Genomic DNA, 19,074 nt, shown 5'->3' with positions numbered 1-19,074 from the left:
TGAAATGTTAATTTCTTCTTTTGATTCATCTTTTCAAATTGTCTTTGGTAAATACTTGGTTTCCTTTCTATCCTTGAAATTTCCGATGTAAAATATGCCTTAAATGTACATTCTTTTTTTTAAATGAAATTGATTACTTCGTTTTAAAAACATTTACATTTTTAAAACGTGGTAAATATTTGTAAATCCTTTTCCAAGCAATGGCATCGGTATGAATCTCAATCAGCCGTGGTTGTGATGAAAGAAACTATATTAAAATTGATAAAAGAGGAAAAAAACTAAGAAGCACGCAATTTTTTGTTTTTAACTTATTTGTACATCGACCTCCTTGAGTCAAATACGTCCAATTTTGAGCGTTTGGTTGCGCTTACACCACGCTGCAGCACAGTAAAAGCCCAAAACATAAAAGAATAAATTTGAATGCTTTGGAAATCATTAAATTTGATACGGAACCACTATTATATTTACAAAAAACAGATTATATATTTCAGTAGTACACATTTCTTTTTCATCAGTTTAAATGGGAATAATCAATGCAGAGAGTGCAAACATTTCAAAATCATGAGTTGAAAAACGCTGACTCTGCGAGTTTAAATATTAGAGCCTAACACAGAGCGGAGCGGCGTGTTAGCAGCGCAGAACGCGCACTGGCGCCTACAAACCTAACGGGATACTTCACGCATTGCGCAACGCGTGAAGTATCCCGTTAGGTTTGTAGGCGCCTATGCGCGTGTCACGCTGGTTTCCTGCCGCGCCGCAATGCTTTAAGCAACTTTTTCGCGTCAGAGGCGTTGCACAGTATCCTACAAGATTGAAGGCGCATGAAATAACTAGTTAAAGAAGACTTTCAATTCTGACTGCATCTGTTACTGAAAAATGTTTAATTTGGCATTGGAGCGTTTCGTTGGTTCCCGCTTTGGTTTTCATCTTATCATATCCGTTCAGTGTACACATGAACATATGTTTTTATCTGCTCTTAGAGTCTGTTCTTTTTCATGACTTGATTCATGAATGAAATGTTTTTAAGAATGAAGGTACAGTGGACTCTCGATAATTCGAAATTGAAGGGAATCGGCTTTTTCTTCGAATTAGCGAGGTTTCGAAATAAAGAGAGTTTGAATTAAAGAGATTCATGCTGAGAAATTTCGAATTAGAGAGGTTTGAATGTAGAGAAGTAAATGGACGGATTTACGTCAAAAGGAACCAAAAATATCAGTTCATTTCTTTACGGAGGTAAAAATTACACTAAGTTATTATTAAGTATTAATTATTTATATTTAATTTTAAAATTATTAATTACATGTTTACATTTTGACAATCCTATCAGCTCTTTCAGACATCCAGGTACCTGGTACATACACAGTTGACTTCGAATTGTAGAGGGAATGTACCGTCTTATTTCGAATTATAGAGGGAGGACCATATTTACTTCCCAAATTTCGAATTACATAGAGAATTTACGTTGCAATTTCGAATTATATAGGGCCGCGCCAGCTTAAAAATTTCGAAATAACGAGGGTAGAAAAATAGATTGATTTTTTTCGAATTATCGAGAGATTTTCAAGGGAAACGGACTTTCCTTCGAATTAACGAGGTTTTCGAATTATCGAGGTTCGAATTATCGAGAGTCCACTGTAGTAGTAGTATGCATTTATTTTTGAGGTGGTTCCTGTCATTTAAATGAGAAGAAAAAAAATGTGGACATAACATGTCCACAATTTGGACAATTTTGGACATACTCATGGTTGGACATTAAATAATGTGGACTGAATAAAGACTGGACTTAACATTTAGTGGACATAAATAGCGGTGGACATTTATTTAATGGACGAAAGGTAGGTGTACGTAAAGTCCTGGAAGCATAAAGGTGTTATTGGGGGTATCTTTGAGGATTTAATGGGGAATAAAGGATCGAAAGGTTTGTTCCTATATATTTCACAGGGTAGTCTGGATTATCCTCTATCTTTAGACTTGCACTCATAAACTTTTCGTTTTTTGACTACTATTTTGGACTTTGAATACTTTGCGAAATGGTCCAAACGGTCACATTTTCCTCTGAGATTTCTAGAGTAGCACATTTTTTTGGATGACAATAATGATGCTCTGTTCCTGTATTCGTATTTATTTTTGTTGAAAAAAATGTAAGTAATCTTCACTTTTCCTCCTGCTTTGTCTTAATGAATGGACTACGGACGAAAATCTATAGGCTTTGTTTGAAAAATAAAACAACTTTTTATCTATATGAGTGTATCGAACACTGATACATTGATGAACCGATGAATATGAATACTGATGATAGCAAGGAGACTGAGAAATGTTCGTCATTTTATTTCACGAATTTTTACCGATATATTTTTATACTTCTCAATTTTTCTCCTTTTTTGTATCAAACATTTATGTATCGATAATATGATCGATCGTCGATAAATCGATGGATTCAGTCAGGGAGATCAAATTGCATATACGATGATATGAAGGAATTTTAAGCCTGTAGACCCGCAACCAAGCGACTTATTTAAGGTACCATACCGTTGCGCCGTTACTACAAGTGTGATCCCTTTCGAGCAACTATTTTAACTCTCCGGAGATCAAATTGCATATCCGATTAAATGAAGGAACTTTGAATCCGGAGACCCACAACCAGGCGACTTATTTAAGATACCGCAACGTGGCGCCGTTAATGCAAGGGCTCCTCTTCGAAACAACTATTATAACTCTCCGGAAATCGTAATGTGCATCCGATCCGGGCTTAGAAGAAAAGTGGGATAAGTGCAGTTTTTGGAATTATTGAGATATAAATGATTTTTATTTGACCAGTCATAAAATATGTGCTGCGAAAAATTCACTTCTAAAATCCAATTTTTAAGTATCAAACAGTAAGTTTGAACTTTCTCTCCACCATAAGGCTCCATGTGATTTTGGGATTTTAATAAACACGAGTTTTTTTACGATTTTTTTCACGCACGTTAGCTTTACAGCTAAACATAACATAAAATAGAGTACCTATTTAAGGAGAGTGCGGACACGTAAGTAATTTTGAGGTTAGGCCAAGGAGCTTTTATGGCCCAAAAGGGCAACAAATTTTTGAATTTAAATCATTAGGAGTGATTCATTAATAGAATTGTTGCGACCCGTCGTCGCATATTGCGGCCCTCTGTGGACAAACTGTGACTCTGTGGAGCAAAATAACTGCTCTCATGGGGGCCTGGCGGGAATTCAAAACTAGGAACCAAAAGTCTCATTTTGCTAGGATTTTGCTTTAATTTTCGGTTTCTAAGGCTTTAAATTTCAAAAATATGATATATTATAATCTGGCGGTGAAGATCGATTCATCTAGAATAGATGAGAGATAGACATTCCAAATTAAGGGGGAAAGTGCTGCATCTTTTAATCTGGAAATATTGAACTACATAAATTCTATTGAGAAACTAATTCTTGAATTCTCTGGAACGTTTCATCTCACGAAAATCTGAAAAAGAAGTGTTCTTCCGCCAAAAATCTGCTGAAAATAGCCAAAATTTCAGTTTTGGTTCCTAGTTTTAAATGCCCATGGATTTTCCCGCCAAATGGCTTTCACAAAACTACTCACGCTCTTCCGCCGATGTTAGCGATCTTCCAATTTTTCCGGGATTGGGGTGGCCGGGACCCGGGACCCGGGGGTTGTGGCGGGGCGGCGTGGAAAACGTAACGCTTCCTCTTGTGGGGTTACGTAAGCGACTTTACGTGTGGCGTTTTATGTAACTACGGCGGATCGATGGCGCTCGGCGCGGCGCCCGTACCGTTCCCGCTCCACTCGCGGCGGCTTTTGAGTTTCAGCCCGCTCCGACTTAAGAGCCTCCGCCGCTGCCCGGCTTTCCAGTGACTCCGCTTCCGCCACCGCCGCGGCCCTTATCGCGAATTTTCGCAATTTCTCGAATTTTTCCAACCCCCCTCCCTCTACCCCTCGCGCGAGTGCTTTCGCCGGACGCCCGCTTCTAGTGTACTTGTGCGGATTCCATCGCTAACGCTCGGACCTTTCACTCCTGTTCGTTAAGGTGAGTGTCCTCATAATTTTTTTGGATTTTTTTTGGAAGTTTAGATCAACCGCTCGGATTATTTGTTTTCATCTCCGCTCATTGAAGTGATTGTTCGCATCATTTTGATGAAAAAAATTAGGGGAATAATTTTGTTAAGGTGTAATAATTTTGTTAAGGTCTAATAATTTTGTTAAGGTGAGTGTCCTCATAATTTTTGGATTTTTTTTTTGAAAGTTTGGATCAACCGCTCGGGTTATTTATTCTCATCTCCGCTCATCGAAGTGATTGTTCGCATCGTTTTGATGAAAAAATTAGGGGAATAATTTTGTCAAGGTGTAATAATTTTGTTAAGGTGAGTGTCCTCATCATTTTTGGGATTTTTTTTTTTTTGAAAGTTTAGATAAACCGCTCGGATTATTTATTCTCATCTCCGCTCATCGAAGTGATTGTTCGCATCATTTTGATGAAAAAAACTAGGGAAATAATTTTGTCAAGGTGTAATAATTTTGTTAAGGTGCGTGTCCTCATAATTTTTTGGATTTTTTTTCTTAAAGTTTAGATCAACCGCTCGGATTATTTATTTTCATCTCCGCTCATTGAAGTGATTCTTCGCATCATTTGGATGAAAAAAATTAGGGGAATAATTTTGTCTAGGCATGTTTCAAAAAGTGCTACCTAACGCTTGATAACGTTACTTACTGATTGTGTCCGAATTGAACTGCAACTGGATTCGTAAAATTTTGGAGAAAAATTGTTCATTGGAGATTTTTTAAAAGGTGCTTTCTATCGCTTGATAATTTCACTCCTGTTTATTAAGGTGAGTGTCCTCATACTTTTTTGAGATTTTTTTTGAAAGTTATGATTCATTAGACTTATTCAAAAGGTACTTTTTGTCGCTTGATAATTTCACTTCTGTTTATCAAAATGAGTGACCTCATAGTTTTCTTTAGATTTTGTTTAAAAGTAGTAATTTATTAGACGTTTTTCAAAAGGCGCTTTCTAACGCTTTATAATTTCACTTCTGTTTATTAAAGTGAGTGCCCCCATACTTTTTTGAGATTTTTTCTTTTTAAAGTAATAATTCTTTGGCGTTTTTCAAAGGGTACTCTCTAACGCTTGATCACGGCACGTTACTTTCTGATCGTGTCCAAATAGAATTGCAGAGGGATCGTAAAATATTTTCGAGAAAAATTATATCGTGTCTTCGGTTAGAAGGGGGGGCGGAAATTTTTTCGACAATTTTTAATGAAAATACTCAGATTACTAATTTTCATCTCTGTCCATTGAAGTAATTTTTCGCACCATTTTATTGAAAAAAATTAAGGAAGTAATTTTGTCTAGGAATTTTCAAAAAGTGCTTCCTAACGCGTGCTAACGTTACTTAGTGATCGTGTCTAAATCAAACTGCAACGGGATTCGTAAAATTTTGGAGAAAAATTATTTCAATTTCCTCTGGTCAGAAGTAGCTGACAGAGATTTTCTCCACCATTTTGACTGTTAAGGCTCGAACCTTTGATCTCTGTCCATTGAGGTATTCATCCTCATTATTTCGATACTTTTTTTTTCTTAAACATTGAGAAAACAACTTTTCACAGAAATTTTTCAAAAAAAGCTCACTAAATTTTGATGACTATATTTACCGATTGTGTATGAAATAAAATGCAACAACTTTTGATAACTTTTTTGAAAAAAATTTGCTCTCGGTTCCGTTTTGAAGCGGTTTGCAGAGATTTTTTTGACGATATTGATTAGTGTCACTCGGACTTTTCACGCAATGAAGTAATGTCGTGCTAATTTTTTAACAGTCACTTGACAGCTTTGCATACTGGTTGTATGTGTGATAAATGCTAACAGTCTTCGTTAAACTTTTGGTGCAGAAGCATCCCTTGGCTCCATCAAGAAGCGGTTGGCAGAGATTTTTCAGTTGAATTCGACTGCTTTCGCTTAGACCTTTCAATATTTTGTCCATTACGAAAACTGTTCTCATGATGTTTTGATAATTGCTTCCTAATGCTCGACAGCTTTTCTTATTGATTATATACGTGGTCAACTGCAGGTCAACTGCAGGTCAACTGCAGGTCAACTGCAGGTCAACTGCAGGTCAACTGCAGGTCAACTGCAACAAAATACAGCTTTTTTTTGGGGGGGGGGGGGAATAAAATTGTTCCTCTTATTGGCCTCGTCATCCACAAATACTAATGGCTTTTCTCTTTTGCGCTATCGCTCAGACACTTTACTTTTGTTTATAATAGTAACCATCCTCATGCTTAAGAAGGATCGCTTCTAAAGATTGATAAATGTATTCACCGGTTGTATTTGAAATAAACTGCAGTAGATTCTGTTAAAAATTTTTGGAAAAAAGATATTTCTCGCTTTGACTCAAAGCGGTTGGCAGGTATTATTTAAACGATTAATTCGACTGGTAACGCTCAGACCTTTCAAATCTCCTCATTAAAAAGGTAGCTGACCTCATACCTACTTTTTTAAAACTTTGCTTTTTAACGTTTGATGACTTTACTCCTCGCTGAATTCGTAGTAGAGGGCTTTAGATTTCATTAGTTTTTCTTGGATTGAAAAAGAAAAGTAATTTTTTTGGCTCAGTCATAAATACACGCACATTTTTTTGGCAATTTTGACTTCGACTCTGTCCATTTAGCCAGATACCTTCATATTCTCTTGAGGATTGCTTTTTAACACGTGATACTTACTCATCGTATTAGAAGTAAATGAAACAGGATTCATCAACTGCAGGTCCGGATTTACCTACTTGCCGCCCGTGGGCCGCCTGTATTTTGCCGCCCCTTTCTCATTCGTATTGAAACATCAATAAAAACCATCAAGTGAACGTGCCAGTCGGGGAAAGGTGCATAAGACGCGTTTACTCGTGTTGAACACATTTTTTGGGGATGCCCTGTCAACACTACTAGCAAAAGTTAAGTTTTGTAAACCTATCTCTGTGTGGAAATGGCCTTCCATTCATAAGACATGAACGAAAAAATTATGAAAGAACAAACATGAATGTGGTTTAATGATTTTAACTTCCGCCGGACCACACCGTGTTTGGCGCAATGCGAGAAGTATTCACGCAGTCTTGTAGGCGCCATGCGTTTCACGCTGACCGCACTGTGTTTGGCGCAATGCGTGTAGTATTCATGCATTCTTGTAGGCGCTATCCGTTTCACGCTGACCGCAATGACCACACTGTGTTCGATGCAATGCGTGAAGTATTCGTGCATGCTTGTAGGCGCTGTTATGTGTTACATGCCGATCGCCGCGCCGATGGCTTCTCCTTTTCATCTCAAGTCCTCGTCATCATTGCTCTCTGCGCCGCGCCGTTTCAGGCCAAATTGCGTGTTTGATTTCTCTCTTAACTCGACTAATTAAAGGTGCTGTCTTTTGTATCACTGAAAGACGACAAAATTAAAAATTACTACACTCTCAGGAAATGAGAGATTTTGTCGCATTTTCTCGTTTGTATTTTTTTTTCAAAATCCGATATTTTTTTATACCTACATTTAAAAAAAATTGCAAAATTTGCCGCCCTCTAGATTTGCTGCCATGGGCCGCGCCGCGGTCCATGTGGCCACCCCCTTAATCTGGCCCTGACAATTCTTCTGGAGGAAAATTATTTCTTGGCTTCCTCTAGAAGCGATCGGCAGTGATTTTCTGGGCGATTTTCGCTCCTAGCGCTCGAATTTCTCACCTCTGTTCAATGAGGCGATCGTCTTCACGATTGCTTGAGAGTTACATTTCACGGCATGAAAAATTCATGTTTACAGCATGAATAATTTCATGATGCAAATCGTCAAAAATCTCAAATTAGCCAAGATTCAATCAAATTCCTCCATTGCAAAATTATTTGAAGACTTCTCAACGGATGTCGATTCATACTTTAAACATCATACAGGTTGATCCAGGGTTAAACGATTAGACAGCACACCCCCAAACCTCCTCTTTAAAATTGAGATTCCGATTCATTTGATCCTTTACGAATTCAGGGCATAAAAGTTCAAGGGAGTCCACATTCTCATGAGATTTGGTTCACAACCGTTGCCAAAATTCAGGAAAAACGATTTACATTCCAAAATTTTGGGGGGGAGGAGGCCGTAAGCCGTACCGACAGAGGGACACTTTTGGAAAATACTTTATACAACATGAAAGTCTTATTTTAACCCATAGAACACGCTCCTGCAGTCTGCCCGTTCAACCCTATGGATCACCCTGTAGAAATGTTTTAATCGTCCAGTTGAACACAAAAATTAGTTTTTTTCCTCTCTTGTAACATCTAGTTTTACGGACTTCCGCCTTTTTATACAGAAACCGAGATAATTTTGATTCATGCCCGAGACCTATCTCTTAAAATCGTCAAAACTTCTTTGTATAGTTCGTCGATTCATATAGTGTTACGACATAGCGTCGAAAGTTATTTTTCTCCGCGGAAGAGTCGAGAAAGCTACCGGAAAAGTCTCTCGCATTGAGCTTCCGAGATAGCTAAAAATAAGCTATGTCCGCGTCAGGTGCACTCGCTGAACGACTTCCGAACGTTAACCAAATTACTGAAATCGTTTCGTTGACCTCATTTTGTTGCTACAAAGGCAACTTCGCTCAAGCCCTTTTCGATGCTCGCGAGAGATAATTGTTAGAGAGTATGATCACTGACAAAATTATTAAAAGAAATGTAATTTTACCATATGTGGAACAAAATGTATACAGTAAAATTTACTTAGTAAAATTTTCATTCTTCTGCAAGATGAAATACCCTTTTTTGGGGGGGGGGGGGGAGTAGCATCAGTTTTAGATTCAGCTATTCATTACGTAATGGGCTTAAAACGTTTTTTTTTATAATTTTCAGAACTCTTTGTTTACTTTTGAAAATAATGGAGACTTTTGACATCAGTACTGTCCATACTAATTTGTAAATCTGGCGACAGACATGAACTACTAATTTTTCTTAGGAGCCGTTTAAGTATTATGTAACACACTTTTTCCGATTTTTTTTACCTCTCTCCCCCCTGTAACGCAACCTTACACCTTCCCCTATTAAATCTCGTAACGCTGACCTGACCTTCCCCCCATTTTCAAAAAATCAAGACGCGCGCCGAAAATATTCATTCGGGAAGGGCGGGATTTTCAATTTATGCAACGTTCCCCCTCCTCTCCCCCTCCGGCTCTGCTTTGTTACGTTTCGCTGGGCTTGACACCCCCCCTCTCCCCTTGTAATGCACCGTAACGCTGGCTCAGCTCCCCCCCTCCACTAAGTGCGTTACGTAAAAAATCATCCAAATCAAAAATTGCGAATGATGAGTGCCCCCGAAGTTTGCGTGAATTCATACGAGGATTTGAAGCTTGCTAGGCTTTTTGATATATTTAGTGTAGTATATTGCTATGGAATAGACGAACAAGATTATTGCATCATTATAGAGTAATCTTTGGAGTGTGCACTGTCCTACCTTCAGAATAGAGGCAATTTTTTATTCTGTTCAAATTCAATCTTTCTAAATCACGCTATCAGTCAATTCGAAGCGGCTAATTTCAGATACTGCATTGCGGTCACCCAGTCGTAGAGATAACCTCTCACCCCTTAATGTCTTAATTGCTGACGCATGTGGATGCATCACAATGATACTTGCATGATAAGAGTCTGATGACGAATCGCAGTCGCGGAAGGGAAATAAGCTCACGTAATACTGTCACACGTCGGGAAAAAAGTTCTGTTGGATCAACAGGAATTTCTGTAAAATAAGCGGCAAAATAAATGGTATAGTTTTTGCTTTAAACATAAACGGCCAAAGTCCCAAAGAATCGCTCCGGTGGGAGGTTTGAAATCGGCTCTTAACACTAGCGTTCTCGCAATACTTGACTGGGTTACGTTTGTCCCACCGTGAACTTCCGGATGCTGAAAGTTGCGGTACCTCGGTTTGAGGGGTGTCAGTTCACAAAAACCAAATTTTAAGGCAGCGAAGCAACAAACTGATTATCTCGTCAAGCCGGAAGACCGACAATTCTCTGTATTGTTAAAAGTTAGTTATTAGTTTATGTTTATTGTTATTACCTATTAGTTTCATATGTTAAGTTAGGTACGGGGCCTTTATTAAGAATTGAATAATATTCGATAAAGAAGTTTCTATCCAGCCACAATTTTCGACTAAGTTCAGTTTTTCCCGTTTTTTTGGAATATTTTTTTAGAGTTGGGAACTAATCGAAGCAAGTAATTTATTCGTGTCTATCAACGGGGAAAGCAACCTTATTCCAAAAACCTCAAAAGAGTACCAGAGCATAAATAAAGTTCTAGGAGCATTTTGAGGCCAAAAATGTCATTGAATACAAAACCAAACCTGAGCTACGGTACGGCGAAATTATCAGCTCAGAAAGTGTGGTTTCGAAAGAGCCTCTGAAAATATTCTAATTTGGCAGTTTCAAAGCCCTGAATCGCCTGATCACACTGAAACTTGAGCCCTTTATTGGCACAAAAATGTACTAAACCACTTGCAACTTGCTCTTTCGGATCCTAGAGGGAGTTTCCATGGGGATCTCAAAATCCGATTTTTTAACTAAACTCCACGAGAATCACCCCTTTGAAAATTTTTCCACCGTTTAATAAGGTCATATTCCTGCTCTCTTCTAGCGGGGTAATTGTTGAAATTGATAGAAAAATCTATAGACAAAGAAGACGAAAGGTATATGGAGGGATCCTTTTGGTGGAAACGGGTGGTTGCAATGCGGACAAAGAAGGTAGATAATAGAATAACGAACGGCAACTCATGAGAGACCCTATATAGTTAGTCCATCATTTTTCTCCCTTAGTCTATTGGAACCAACCATTTCAACCAATAGGATTGCTTCATACTTCCTATGTCCTCTTTGTCCAGCGCTTTGTCTATCAATTCCAACAATCACCCTCGTAAAAATTGGCGATAGGAGCAAAGTTTCAAAATACCATTGGAGTTCTTATAGCCGACTAAAGAAGGCTATTGAAAATCATATAGCTGGCTGTAGAAAGCGGAGCAAATCATATAGCCGGGCCATACGAAGCTATAAAAAAGTATACAGTCGGGCTATAGTTCCTATCGCCGGGCTTTACACTTTATCGCCATTGGCTATAAAAGGCTATAAGAAATTGTGTAGAAATTCGTGTGGTTTGAAAATCATTAAGTTTGATACGGAACTACCTTAATATTTACAAAACACTCATTGTACTTTCCTTTTAAACACATTTTTTGTCATCAATTAAAATGAGAATTATCCATACAGAGTGTGCAAACATTTCAAAATCATGAGTTGAAAAATGCTGACTCCGCAAGATTAAATATTAGAGCCTAACACAAAGCGGAGCGGCGACGCACTGGCGCCTACAAACTTAACTGGGATACTTCACGCATTGCGCAATGCGTGAAGTATCTCTGTTAGGTTTGTAGGCGCCAATGCGCGTCTCGCGCTGGCTGCCCGCCGGCCACGCCGCAGCGTGTCACGGCGTCTGAAGCAACTATTTCACATCAGAGGTATTGCACAGTATCATAAGAAATTGAAGGCGCTCCAACACATTAAGAATGACAGGCATCCTCCAAAAGTACGGAACATTCCTTGCAAAAGAAATCAAGATACTACGGCACAAAAAGAGAGCGGTGGTCCAAAAACTAACTAAGTCCTAGTATCCGTATTTAATAACGTTTAGCATAAACTGTATCGTCTGGCTGTTGCTTAGTCGCCATCGGCTATAAGACTAAAAGAAATTGTACAGCCGGCTACAGAAGCTATTGGAAATCTTACAGCCGGCTTTAGGTCTATGGTATTTTGGAACACAGATTCTACCACAAATTTTTACCAGGGCAGTCTTATCCGTCTATCAGCCTCCAGGAGAAATCAACTCTAGGACGTTCTGCTGTAAATGAGCCTCTGCTATCCCCAGCACAAGTGCACATGATCATGCAACTTTTGAATTACGTAAGATTGACCTAACAACGAAGAAAGCCTGAAAATTTGTATGTTAATCGGATTTTTTTTTTTTTAATTTATTTTTTTAAAGAGGGAGGAGGACCGCCTAAGTAAGATCAGGCTTGACCCTCTCTCTCAGTCGCGCTTCTCGCCCGTTGGTTACTGATTACTTTGGTAATCATCCCGCCGTTTCCTTCGGAGATCCATTGGTCCATTTTTACATCTCCGTGAAGTAGTTTTCAAGACAATGTATGCATTTACTGATAAAATTGCATTAGACGCGAGCGTATGGAAAAAAGCAAAGGCCGGAGTCTAAGAGGATGAAAAATCTCATGCACCCAGATCTCTCCTCTCTTCTCTCCTACTTGTGCCATTAAGTAGCTTTGAGATAAAGCCGCTGCTACTCGGACATAGTCACGTGCGAGTGGTTTTTGTGCGGATTTTTACTTAATTGCTGTTTACGAGGCCGAGATAACGCGTTGTCGGACTTAAGCGCACGTAGCCTCTTTACATTCGTTTCGAATTAGGAGACTCCGTGATCGACCCCCGACCAATAATTAGATATTCAATCTTGCAGATTTTTAGGAGATTCGAATTGGAAGTAGACAAACACTAATGGATACAAATTTTTAAGAGCAGCCCAAGACAATGATAACGGTGGAAAAACAAGGATGAAAAACGGGAAACAAGGCTAAAAATACACAATTAATGAAACTCAAGACGTTTCGACTCAAAACTGAGTCATTTTCAGTCGGAAACAATATCGTTTATTTCGTTTTTTCTTTTAAATTCCTATTGTTTCCGACTGAAAATGACTCAGTTTTGAGTCGGAACGTCTCGGGTTTCATTAATTGTGTACTTATAGCCTTGTTTCCAGTTTTTCATCCTTGTTTTTCCACTGCAAGCACTTATGTATATGTTACTGTACACCGGGGAAAAGGATCCTAGTCCACGAGGAAATAATGTTCAATATCGCCATTTTGTCGAGTTGGGAGAAAAAATTGGATTTCTTCAATTCAATGGAAAATATTATCAAGTGTCCTGAAGTATAAATTGAAAATGATTAGGTAATTTTTGTATCAAATCGAGGCATAACGTTGAAAAAAAAAGTAAAAGAAGAAGGAGGAGAAGAAGAAGAAGAAGAAGAAGAAAAAGAGGGAGATAAAAGACAAAAGAAAGGATGAGGTTAAGAATGAAAATAGGAACAAGAGACGAAGAAGATACAGAAGAAGAAGGAAAGAAAAAGACAGGAAAAAATCAGAAAAATGAGAAGATAAAGTAGAGAGGGAGAAGACACAAATAAGGAGGAAAAATGAGAAGACAAAGAGGAGAATACAGGAGAGGAAGAGTTTTTCCTGTATCTTCATGTTTCTCTTCCTCTCCTTCTTTCTTTTCTTCCATTTCTTCTTCCTCTCTTTCGTCTTCTTCTTCTTTCTCTTTTCCTTCTTCCTCTTTTCCTTCTTCCTCCATTCCCTCTTCTTTTCCCCCTTAGTATTCTTTCTCATGTTCTTCTCTTTTGCTTCTGCTTCGTCTCCGTCTCCCGATTCCTGATGCGTTCCCGCTTCCTTGTGATACTATACGGGTCCTGAGTTATGTACGAAGTCTTCTTTAAAACTTCCCATGTAGGTATGGCCCGACTGCTTCGTTTCACACAATAATAACAACCCTTGGGTCTAGTTTTCTCCAATCTGAAGTTAAATATCGATGCGCATCTCGCTTGCGACGCGTATGAAAGCAGAGAGTTCATTGTTGCTGAAAACACATACTCAGCTCCTTCAATTTTGAGAGTATGCAGCACCGTCATCTTTGAAGCACGAATAGTTGCATCAAGGCGTTTCAAGGCGTCGAGTTCTTTCGGTTAAAACTGGCGTTATGCATGGCAAGCGCGATGCACCTCATACGTCGCACAGTGGATCGAGTCAATAGAAGAGGTCGGACAAAGTTTGGAAACTTTAAACGACTATAACTCCGTTTATACAAAACTTTGAAGTCCTAAAAGTGGTTTCATTGGTTCCCTCGTAAAATTTTCTTCTTGAGGCACCCCTTGAAATTTAAAATGTGACGAAATAAACATCAAAATTCGCAGTTTTAGTAAAAAATTTCGAGTCCCACCTTTCCGATTGGCTCGATCCATATCATTTTAGAATAACTTCAGTCGTCCCAAGTAATTTAGGGATAAGACACTTTCCGCAAAAACGTTCTTGGATAACGGAGGTAGTCCGAAAAGTAGACACATTTATATGGTTTTCGTCTTCGTTTACTTCATTTTATATTCTGTTGTTCTTGCTTCTTCCTCCTTCAATTATGTTTTACCTTTTTCTTCACTTCTTCTTTCTTCCTCTTTTTCTTTCCTCCTTTCTTTTCTTCCTGCCCCATCTTTTTACTTGTTTCGTTTTTCTGTCTTCTCCCATCTTTTTTTCATTTTTGTCATCTTTTTCAGCTTCTTCCACCCTTCTCCGTCTTTTCTGATGTTGATTCTATTTTATTTATATTTTTCCCTGTTTTTACCCTGAAATCCCCATTTCACTTAAAATCTGATATTTTTGAGGCTATGAATAAAATTTAATTCTAATTATTATGGGGTACTCCTAAGTCAATACTTAGAGAATTTTAGTCAATAACCGAAGCCAAAGTTCAGAAAAAACGACGATTTTCCCAAGTATTAAGTTGATTGTTTTTTAGATTGAAGGCACTTTTCGAAATCATATTTATTCAAGAAAAAAGTCTTATTTTGACTCCTAGATTGCGCCCCTAGAGTTCGGTGGTCTAACCGGGGGACACCCGGCGCGATAAAGTAGATCGTTTTAGGGGTCTAATTTATATCTGCACCCAATACGATGGCTGTCTCAAAAAGTGCATCACAAGGCGCGAAATAAAGAGTCGTAATATACAGGGTGGTTTTAAAGTCCCGCATCGTTAGCACCAGACATCACTCTTGTAACTTTTGAATAAGTTAAGTTAGATACTTGAAATTAGGTGAGCACTCCTAGGTCAAATAAAACTACTTGGGGGAACGCCAAAAATGATAATGGGCCCACCTTGAAAAAGGGCAAGAGCCTTTGGGGTTAGAGAAATGTGGAACTCTTGAGGCTCAAAAGCGCAGGAAACCTCTGAAAACGAAAAGTGTCATTGCTAATCTTCTGATTCCAATCTTAAACTAAGTTGGCCAAGAATGTTCATAAGTAAGCGTTCTCCCGGAAAATTGTATTGAAATGAATAGTTATGGGCTATATAGACGTACCTTCCATTTCAGGCTCAGAGTCCGAAAGTTACGGGTGCTGGAGCGGTAGCTTCGATTGCTCCGGGTGCTAGGCCTGGAACTTCCGGGCTCTGAGACCGGAACAGGGACGGCATGTCTAAATAACCCGTAAGTACGGCTTCCTTTCCCGGAGTTTTTTTTCAGTGTGAGTAAATGTATGCAAAAACTAAGTAAAATATGTGCTTTACCAACGAAGGGCCGCAACAATTGTAATAATAAATCACTCTGGATAATTTGAATTCACACACTGGGAAAAAAAAGACACATTGGATCTAGAGTCCAGACTCTTAAAAACATCGACAAGAAAAAGTACTTTTGATTCGATCAGAATCTAGCTCAAATCAAGAACCAAGCCTCTTAATTTAAGCGGATTTTGTTTTGATTCAAGCAAAAATCCGATCGAATCAAGAGTATTTTTTCTTGTCAATGTTTTCAAGAGTCCAGACTCTAGATCCAATGTGTTTTTTTCCCAGTGTGCTTTTTTGACCCTAAAATCTCCGTGACTTAACCTCAAAATTACCGACATGTCCGTGCACTCCCTAAATAGATACTCTATAGTTGAACCGATCTCTGCACCTATCGTGACGGGTTCCTCAAGCGATGGCGAGCCAAGCGGCAACCTGTCGCTATGATGGGGCAGAGGACGCTGAATAAGTGCAGCAGCGCAAAGATTTATTCCATGATTGACGGATTCTCGGTCGCCGCAGTGTGTTCGAGAGGAGATGCTCCGATGTCCGCGTAACAGTAATTAACTCAATGAACGGGGAATGGGAGCACACGAGGAATGTCTCACGTTTTGTGTCACAGAGACATCGCGCGTTGACAAGTTTACCGATGCCCTCTTTCGCAATTTAAAATTAGTGAAATAAATTGATACAAAAAAGTAGGCAAATAAAATAAACAAAGTAAAGACGTCAAGACAAACAGCTAAGCGCATCTCTAATACTAACGTACCCAAGTCGCAGGCATTGCGATAAGTTGCGATTTTATCGACGTCAATTTATTCCAATATTATCGGATAAATAAGTGTGGTAAATGGAGATAAAATTTCGATTTTACCGAATGCGATTTTGTAGAGATAAAATTGCGACAAGATTGAGGATGATTGCTGATCCTAGGCTATGATCCCAGCGACTTTATCGCCAAAATAACGCAAAAAATCGCAACATAATTTCAAAATATCTCGATCATTCCGTTGAAAAGTGCTGCATAGGAGTAAGAGCTTTCCTGCTTGGTCCGTTTGGGATCCTCGTACATTTGTGCCAAATTTGGCCGACTAAGCTGCATAGAACATGGTAAAATGATTGAAAAAAAAATCTGGCTACAAGCCAAACATAAATTAAACAAGCAATATTTCAAACTACATAGAGATGAGAAATGATAAAAAACTTACAAGAAACAAAACAAACTTTTCGACCGCCAACAAACTGCGGCCTTCTTCAGTGCATCAAGTGGAAACATTTTACAAAAAAAAAATTTAAAAAAATATAAAAAAGCTACAAAACTTTTAGCAAACTTGTTGCACTGAAGAAGACACCACAGTTTGTTGGCGTCGAAACATTGGTGTTGTGTCTTGTAAGTTTTTTATTATTTCTCATCTCTATGTAGTTTGAACTATCGCTTGTTTAATTTATGTTTGGCTTGCAGCCCGATTTATTTTCAATAATTTTACCGTGTTCTATGCAGCTTAGCCGGCCAAATTTAGCACAAATGCACGTTTTAGTTAAACGTGCGAGGCTTTCTATTGCCAAATTCCAATAATCTACTATCTACTGATACTACTAGCTACTAATCGTGAGTGCATCGCATGTAAGGAAGTACCTACTACTCTTATGAAATTCGGGCATACATTATGATTTGTGTACTCTTTCACATATGGTAATCTCTCAATCACAGAGACCAAAATAGTGAAGCAGGACAGAACCATCATCAGACCCTTCAATTGGAGCCGAACAAAAGTTATTAAGAAATAAGATTTGCAGATAAATAGGTCACGAAGCCTGAAATAAATATCCATTGCTGAGCAGAGGATGCTATCTTGCCTACCTAAAAAATTGGAGGCATAGCAGGGAAACTCTAACCCTCGTAATCCATACACCCATCGTGCCTCCTCTGAACCGGACTACATTATGTCATTGAGGTCTTAGTATCTCTGACTCAATATTTGAACCGCGTTTAGCAGAAAGGAACCAAACCACATCAGCTATTGCCAAACTTGACTGGGCAATTTAATTTTTTACAAGAGAATGTTTGTGCAGATTCCGTTGAAAAGTTTAAGGAATGTTTTGCGCACTGTACAGAAAATTCACTGGAATTTCACGAAAATCCACACAACCGTTTTCATGTAAAAAGTTGAACTGAGCAATTTACTTTGGCAATAGCTGATGTGGCTTGGTTCTTTTCTGCGTAACGCGGTCCATTTAATCGCAGATATCAGTGGCGTGGCGTGCTTTGCGATATATCGATTGATACGCCACTCAAACCTATGAAAAAATATCGATTATCAGGGTGTTCGCAGCGAACACCTTAGTAATCAATTCTTGACCATAGTTTCAAATGGCGAGATATCGATAATCGATCATTCACGCCACGCCACTGGTAGATATGATGGTCCCGAGAGTATAATGCCACGCATGTTATTTCCAATTTTTATTCAAAAAACGCCACCTATTCGGATTGTATTTTGTAATAAGGAACCAAGAGCAAGAGCATTCCAATGTCGCCAAGCTTGTGTGACTTTTTCACCTTGCAAATATGAACAGATCATCTAAACTTTATCTCATAACTGCCAATGAACCAGTGGCGTGGCGTGCTTTGCGATACATCGATTGATCTGTCATTTAAACCTATAGAAAAGGATTGATTTGTAGGCTGTTCGCAGCGAACACCTTAATAATCGATTCTTTACCATAGCTTCACGTGGGAAATATCGGTAATCGATCGCTCACGCCTCGCCACTGCAATGAACTATGAATTAAAGACAAAAATCACCTTTGTAAATTCAATTGTTTTCACGATTCCAGTAATTTTTTTGCAGAGAGTGTGAGTTGGATTACATCTTGCAATAAGGAACCACTATTTCTGGCCCACTTTAGAAACAGCATGAATGCCATTGGTTTCCCTATGCAGATATGTGCTTTTATGAAAGAGCCAAAGATAGTAGTTCTTTCTTGCAAAATGTGGTCCAGTTGTACAAGCAGCATTAGAATGTTCATGGATCCTTTTTGCAAAATGCAATCCACTTTCCACGGGGCAATGAGAAATTGAGGCTATGCCACTAAACTGTTGTTTCTATGACGACAACCGATAAAATTTTCCACAATACACTAAGCAAACCGGCAATAACGCTTAAAACCAGTTTGCCAAACTGCACAGAAAACCCCAATTTTTTTGCTCGACTCCTACGCGTTTATTGGAAAATCCGGCAAACGGATCGGCGCTTAGTTTTTTCTCCCATTCATCATAATCACCACGCCGACGCGACCGGAGGAACGAAAACAAACACCGTTGACGAAATAATGGGCGGAAAAAACTATTTAATGAGCCAGTGGCCAGGCGGAACGTGAGTAGAGGCGAATCGCTTGCTTTTTAAAAGCGCGATTGGCGCGAATGTCCTCAGTCGTTAAATCGAGTCGTTAAATCGTGCATCTCGTGCGAAATCAGTGACATCTCGTGTGAAATAAGTGATATCATAATTCGTAAATATCGTGTGAAATCCGTGAGTTTCGATTGATATCTCGTGTTTACTAGATGATTGTTGTATATGATAATGTGTAAAAAAAGTTCTACCGTCGGCAGTATCCTTCAGTTTTGAAGGTTTTTTTTTTTTTTAATTTCGTGTCAACAGGCAGCAGTGAAAATGCTTGC

At 38.8% G+C, this 19,074-nt stretch overlaps 1 protein-coding gene across 1 annotated transcript in view; it reads left to right on the top strand.

Moving 5' to 3' along the window:
* The first annotated feature begins 3,812 nt into the window (after positions 1-3,812).
* Positions 3,813-19,074, top strand: part of LOC109034813 (alkylglycerol monooxygenase) — a 69,175-nt gene continuing 53,913 nt past the window's right edge. The window contains exon 1 of the mRNA XM_019048171.2: positions 3,813-4,034. The gene's annotated coding sequence lies outside the window, so the exon portion shown is untranslated. The remainder of the gene's footprint in view (positions 4,035-19,074) is intronic.

This window comes from Bemisia tabaci, chromosome 9, assembly GCF_918797505.1.
Source record: "Bemisia tabaci chromosome 9, PGI_BMITA_v3".
Lineage (NCBI taxonomy): Eukaryota > Metazoa > Arthropoda > Insecta > Hemiptera > Aleyrodidae > Bemisia > Bemisia tabaci.
Note: the sequence above shows the minus strand (reverse complement) of the source record. Positions and strands in the feature narration are given on the sequence as shown.